Source organism: Varanus komodoensis, unplaced genomic scaffold (genome assembly GCF_004798865.1).
Source record: "Varanus komodoensis strain SLA01 unplaced genomic scaffold, ASM479886v1 scaffold37, whole genome shotgun sequence".
NCBI lineage: Eukaryota > Metazoa > Chordata > Lepidosauria > Squamata > Varanidae > Varanus > Varanus komodoensis.
In genome coordinates this window covers 3,757,595-3,764,895 of record NW_025335889.1, presented here as the reverse complement: position 1 = coordinate 3,764,895, position 7,301 = coordinate 3,757,595, and the positions used below count along the sequence as shown (strand labels likewise).

The 7,301-nt window shown below is 44.2% G+C and overlaps 1 long non-coding RNA gene across 1 annotated transcript in view; it reads left to right on the top strand.

The window, feature by feature from the left end:
- The first annotated feature begins 213 nt into the window (after positions 1–213).
- Positions 214–7,301, top strand: part of LOC123028514 — an 18,802-nt gene continuing 11,714 nt past the window's right edge. The window contains exon 1 of the long non-coding RNA XR_006415696.1: positions 214–374. This is a non-coding gene — a long non-coding RNA (uncharacterized LOC123028514). The remainder of the gene's footprint in view (positions 375–7,301) is intronic.

Here is a 7,301-nt window from a genome sequence, read left to right as displayed (position 1 = left end):
GGGCACGGCCCAGAGTTGCAAGGTTAAGAACTAAAGTCCTAGGGGAATCACGCCAGCACAATCATCTCTGAAACCGTCCCTTCTGCTTTCCCCCCCTTTGAAATTTCAAATTCCAGTTTGTGGACAAAGTCCTACCTATCTGAGAATATAGATCTCCGACCACTGACCAAACTCCATTCTAAGTGACTACCTAGCTATGCTTTCCCCCAGCTCTCTGACATTCTGTGCCTGGAGCTGATGGGAAACCTACTAACCCCAGTTTTGCATGCATAACCTGAGTACCCAGGAGGTTTTGGATTCCTTTTGGCCTTTTTGTGACTTCAGCATAAGGAATTGGGGAAGAGGATGCCTTCTGATCACCACTCCCAGAGCAGGTAGGAAGATACTTGTCTCCTACAGTTGTTGCAAATCTCTGTTTCAAAGGAAAGAGATGAAACCTTCTATTGTGCTTGAAGTTATTTTGGTCCACTGCTTAAGATTATAAAAGAAAAACAATGTAAAGGGGGCAGGGAACCGAAAGCCAAAGAGATAGGAAGAACGAACTCTTCTAATTGGAGGCACTTGATGTAGTTAACAGATAACTCCAGGCCGATTTTCTCACTCTCATCCTTTCTGATTCTATCCAGACTAGTTCAAACTTACTTCTGCTGCTAATCATTTCTTGGCCTGTTTGTCCTGCATTAAAAAATTAACAGGGAATAGTTTACTGCATGACTTGCTCACAACTTCAAGAAATGGCATAAGAAGCTGTCAGGCAGAATGTCTGGCCCCTCGGTAAGATCCTGCATTGAATCTAAGTGCGCCATTAAAAGAGAAAGAAAGATCATTCCCACCCTCCCCTCTAGAGTCAATATTTTGTACCTGCCCCTTTTCCATGACCTGAGTATATATTTGCTCTCTGGCTGTTTCCAAATGGAGATGATAAAGCCCCCAAAGGCTTGTATTTTGTCAGACTTTAGTAAACAGGGATCTTCTTTCCACACCATCAAATCCCATTTGCCTTTTGCCTGGATTCATGTCTTAAATGATTACAGAACCATTCCCCCTCCTCCATGTGTTAATAAGCACCCCTGTGGAATTCAGCTGAATCAGAAAGTTGCAGAGCATTTATGGATTATTAGCCAACTGGAAAAAATGCATCAGGAATAGGTGTCAGAGGGTACATCCTCACTTGCTGCAGCTCAGAAAGGGGCCAGGTTTGCAAAAAGTGAGGGGGGCTGGCAGTCTAGGCTAGCCTTCCCCAACCTGGTGCCCTCCAGATGTTTGAGAGTACAACACTTAGCATGCCTGAGCATTGGCCATGCTAGCAGGGACTGACGAGAGTGGAAATATGAAATGTTTGGAGGGCACCAGGTTGGGGAAGGATGGTCTAGATACATGGAGGCTTCGGCTTGCACTCATTCTTGGCCCTTTGTACTGCAAATATGTGGGGCCAGCATAGGATGTGCAATCTTCATGGCAGGCTCTGAGGTGCCTTTGCAGGTGCAGGGAGAATTTTAACATGCCCACGTTTTTTCTAGGATGTTTCCTACACTTCTGGATTAACTAAACCAAGAACTTGGGAACCTGGTACAAAACTAGAATAAAAGAGACTGAAAAGGTGATGTGATCCCTTCACACCAAACAGTTTTACACCAGCCTTACATGAGTCAACCACAGATGAGCACTTTCTCTTCGTTTTATTTAATGGACACTTAACACCAGCATGGCAAGCAGAAGGGATGCTGGCAGGTCGGCTTCCTTTCACTGCCTCTGCAGCTCAGAAGAAGCTTCGCCTCCTAAGTGCCGTACATGCCTTGTAGTTGTTCAAGACACAGGATTAGACACAAAATAAAAATGTGGCAATGTTGAGATAGCAAAGAGTTCTCCACTCTCCCTTCTGATCAGAGGTCAACTGGTAATTAGAAGCAGACGATGAATGGGGCATTAGTTGGTTGCTGAGGACTTATGGGAAATTCTCAGCTAGCTAGCAGTACCAGTGGATCGGCATAGCCACTTTGACAGAAGCCCATGACAAAGAGACATGATTCACCCAATCACAGAGGGAAAATAAGCCACGGTCCCATATTCTGCCCTCCTATGTGTGCTGGTTGCAAGTTGTCCAATTTGCAGAATTGCCTCCATTGGATACCATGACGTCTGAAGTGGCAAGAGTCAGTGGGTGGAGTGTTTTACCCACCACTGTAAAAGCTTAGCCCAAGCCATGGTTTGTAGGGAGCTGTGTAAACCATTCCAGCCAGCCACACTTGCTGAGTTCAGATGGCATGACAACCTGCTAATTATGTTAACGAGATGTCTCATAATGGGCACACTCAGGGAGGGATAATAAACTACTTTGGGTATTTGCCTTCCATCATTGTATAAACCTGGGCAGTAGCTCTGGAGGGTCTGGCTGACTGAGAGAAAGGCATTTTGATATTTTGGTTGCATGGAGAACTCTCACAGGAATGTAACAAATGGGCACATCATCCTTAATGCCCTGAAATTTCCCTTCCACCTTGGCAATGTGCCACCTATCTTAGGCAACATGGGGGGGGGGTACTGGGGGCCATGCCATTCCTGCCTGAGAACTGGATGCAAAATTAACAGTTGTGGTGCTTATCCATCAGCCGCCTGTTTCCAAAGTGCTCTGGTTTCATTTTTATTAAGAAATATTGCAGAAACCTGAGCCCCATGGAGAACCAGTGTGGCTAACAGTGCTACAGAGGGTACCAAAACACAATGACTGGGCTCATGTGCCCCCCCCTGCTCATGGGTTTGGTATGCTCACATGTAGAACCCCCAAGAGAGCCAGGGAGGATCTCTAGTGGCCCTTTTTATCCAATAGAAAATGAATCTGGACTTCCCCTGGACTTCTTGCCACTTTGAAAAGCGGGAAGTGCTTAACAATAATTAACACTTCAAACCTTTAAAGCATTTCACCAGCATTATCTAGTTGTAATTCATATAACAACCCTGTAAGATCCTCCCCTATATTGCAAGTGAGGGTGTCGTGGGGAGGGGGATAAAGACCAGAGTGGCCTGCTCTCGGTCCCCTAGTCAATTCATGGCAGAGGTGCCACCCCATCCAAGGACTTCCTGGGCTATAGCTCAGTACTAGCCACCAGGCAACAACAGCTGCCTAGCATTAAAACATCTGTGATGTTGCAAACCAGTCCCCCTGCCCTCCTTCCACAAAAGCCATCAGCCAAATGGGTTTAACAGCCACCAAGTTCCTTCACATATTTATTAATTTGTTTGTGGTAAAGAGAGAGACCATGCCCAGCAAATCAATGCCCAGAGAGAGACTGTGCCCAGCAAAATGGTCAGACTAGCAAATGTGGAAATGGAGCACAGATTCCTAGTGTCACAGTGATATTTCCCCTTACCCTTTATGTCACATGCCTGGTCACTATAGTCTGACAAAGTTGTTTGTCCCGGTCGTGAGCTCCTGTGAATTATCTGCTGATCTTGCCTTGGCTGTCTAGACTCATTATTTCAAGGAGGTTCTTGTTTACTTGAAAAGTGATGCTTGCAGTGCATCCCTTATAGAAGACAACCAAGAAAGCACCACTGGTATTCTAGTGGCCTGACTAGGTTTCTGGAAAAGGCTGCAGTGACATTACAAATGCAAACCAATGTCAAACCTATTTGACCCCATGGCTTGCTCCCAAGGTTGCCATCTGGTGGCTGCTCAACTCTAGCTGGACATAATAAAGAAAAAGAAATCTAGTTTCAGTTCCAGGCAGAAGCAGCCTTTGGAAATCAAAATGGATGCCTCTCAGAGAGTGCTGGAGTTCATCAAGGCTTGGTAGCAAACCGGAGCTATCCCAGAATGGAAAGGGAGGAAAGGAAATGTCATAACCCTGAGAGAGACAGAGACGAACCAGACAAGATGAACCAGACACTGTATTACAGCTGGATAACTCTTTTACTGCTTTTTGAGTCAAACAACCTCTTAATAACGTCTTAATGCTCAAGTACACGTTTTTGATATGGCCACCCTCTTGCTGAGTCCCAAGAGCTTCTAAAATGTAACACTCGATCATGAAGGCAATTAAGTAAGCAATATTCCTGTTCTTTTCTAACTGGAAAAGTGAAATATGCTGTAAGCAGATCACAACTACTGTTTGTTTATTTATTTATCTAGTTATTTATACCCTGCCTTTCTATCAAAAAAGGGCACTCAAATTTCTTGAGTGAGTTTTGACACCTTAACTCACATTCCCAGGCTTGGATGGCAAGCATTAAACCACACCTAAACTAATTTTTGCTATTTGAGCCAGTGTCTTGCCCTCTCCTCCACACCTGCTAAGAAAGTCAAGGTGAACAGAAGAGAGGAAAAGATTGAAGGGCTCAAGGGCAAAAAAAGTTTGGGGGCCATGGAGGTAGACAGATACAGAGCAGGTTAGGGCACAAAAAGGGAAGATTAAATACAGTAATAGGAAGAAGCACCAAAGACAGACAACCACAGTGCACATATTGATATAATTCTTAATTTGTTTCAATCAAACTCTTTAATCAGGGGAAAAATCACTAAAGGAAATCTTGTATAAAACAAATTAGAAATTATGCACACTAGATATTCTCAGTTTGGGGAGAAAAAATGGTTTCTTTGCCATTCAAATTTGACAAGAACTGAGAAGGCTCATCCATCCCTAATTGCGCTTCACCTGTCAAAGGGCCAATGCAATCAAGGATAGCTAAGAACTGTGTTTAATTTTAGTGTTGATAAATATTTGCACAAATCCACTTGGTTCTCCATAGCCAGGGCATAAAGAACTCAGAATTTAAAAATAAAAATAATAGTGGGAGAAAACAAACCAACAACATTTGTCCATACAGGTTTAGGGCTCTGGAGCTTAAAAGCACTTAAAAGTCAGGATTTGAAGCCCTATATATTCAATATTCAACCATGCAGGATGTGGGTTACCATCTCTTTTTTTCCTAACAAATGTCTTGCCTTTAAATGCCATTGGTCTGAGCAGGCCTTGAACAGATGAAACAATTTAAACTTTTTTACAGAGTTGTTACATAATAAAACAAAATAAAATCAATTATTAAAATGACCAGAAAATAATGTTGCTTTTTCCTGAATTTGGATAGATTGTAATGAAGGTGCCAGGCGAACTGCTCTTGGGAGGCTATTCCATAGGTGAGGTGCGGCCACTAAGAAGGCCCCTCTTCTGTTTGCCATCCTCCTTACCTCTTTGTTGCTCATTGCACAAACCGCAGTGTGACAACAGACAATCAAAATCACAGTGGGTTGTCTTCACCTCGTTCCCCCTTAGTCTCCCAACCCAGAACCCAGCTGCTTGGTCTCTCCTCCTCACCACAATCATCAGCAACTTTTCACTTATAGTGGCTTTTCTCTGCTTTCCCCTGTCTTGGGGTTGGGGGAGGGGGGGCACACAGACAGCTCACATTTGAGAGCCAGAGACAATCCCAAGTGACAATCCCAAGTGGCACATTTAACACATTTGTTATCCAAACACAATCAGCCCTTAAGAATAGATGACATGTGTATTTACTGTACTAAAAATGTCCCCTTTTGCTACAGCGCTGTCAGATATTATGAGTGTCTCTATTTGCTCATTACAAATATTTCAAGGTTCAGGTCTATGAGGTTTAGATTAAGAACTTTTCACTCTTCTTACTAATCATTATGATTAGAAAGAGATGTCCAAACAATTTGCAAGATATTGCAGCAACCATAAATTGCTAGGGCTGCTTTAATGAATGATAGCCTTAACAGAAAAATACATTATTTTTTGCTACTTGATACTTCCAGCAAGCACTCTTCGATAACGCCCTGTTCTGCCATAAAATAATTACATTATATTATAACCATAAACTGCATCATTCAAGTCAATGAAGCATTTCGACAAATTGGATCATAGTAGCAAGCTGAAGCCACGAACCTTATAAATCAATCATCAACTGATAAACAATGCAATGATTAACTCCCAGAACTGGTGTCCCCAAAGTTGGTTTCATGGAAACATGAGAGGGTGGATGATATTGGGTAAGTTAATCAGAGGGTGGGAGGGGGAACTGGCTGGTGGGGCATTAACCTAGCTTATATTAAAAGAGATCTGGCGTTAAGAGCCTGTTTTTTTAAGGAAGTAGAAACATTGAACAAAGCTGCCTTGAGCTTTCGAGTATATTTCTCCCACCCCACCCTGCCACTACCTTGTGAGTGCAATGGATTTCATTGTGAATTATGCTACTGATGGCAACCTCTTTGGTAGGTGGGCACAGTTGACAATTTGAGAAACTGGGCAGCAGCTCATTGGCGGAATGACAAAGGGCAAGTAGCTGGCCCAGCAGACTAAGTGCAAGGCAGAGTTGAGATAGAAACATTGAGCGAGTCAGAAGGGGCCTCCCGGGCTATCTAGTCTGACTCCTGGCTCTAGCTGGCTCCGCTTATGACATGCCTACCATGTGCAGGTCTGAGCCACAAGACACTAAACAGCAGCACCAACAGAAACTTATCTCACAGTAATTCATGTTGCTGGAAAGAAAATGTGTAGCAGTTGGCTACTTTGATGGGCACCATGAAACTTGTCTGCTGTTATCCTGATGCTTGCAGGCATTGTGCCACCTGTTGTTATGAACTATCATGCCATCTCCAGCTTATGGTGACCCTATGAATGAATGCCTTGTAAAATTCCCTGTCCTTGAAAGCCTTGTTTAGCTCTTGTAAACTTAAGGTTGTGGCTTCCTTTATTGAATCCATCCATCTGCTAGTTGGCCTTCCTCTTCTTTTGTCTTTGACTTTCCCTGTCATTATTGTCCTTTCCAGCAAGTCTTACCTTTTCATGATATACCTGAAATACAGTAACTTCAGTTTTTGTCTGCCTACTGAGAAGCCCATTTGGTGCTTCTCAGTAGTATGATAGATACAGCTGCTGTGCAGCTCCTTCCTGTGCAATTGGACTGACACCAGAAACTCTGGACTCCATGTGGGAGATGCTCATCCTCCTACTGGCATCACTTCTCCAAAAACCAGGGCTGCACTGCTGTAAGGAAAAGATGCACTGTAGACGTCTCCCACGTTGTCTAGAGCAGTGGTGGCGAACCTATGGCACGCATGCCGCAGCGGGCACACAGATCCCCCTATGTCGGCACGTGAGCCAAGTCACCCCAGCATCACCCCAGCAGCCGAGCATTGGATAACAGCGCACACAGGGGCCATGCTCATGCTGGGAAAGGAGAAGTGACGCCAGACGATGACGTCATGAGCCACGACTCACTAGCTGCGGCTTGTCCAAGCTTTTGCATGGCCAGACAGTGTGCTGCCAAGGGGGGGGGGGGGGGGG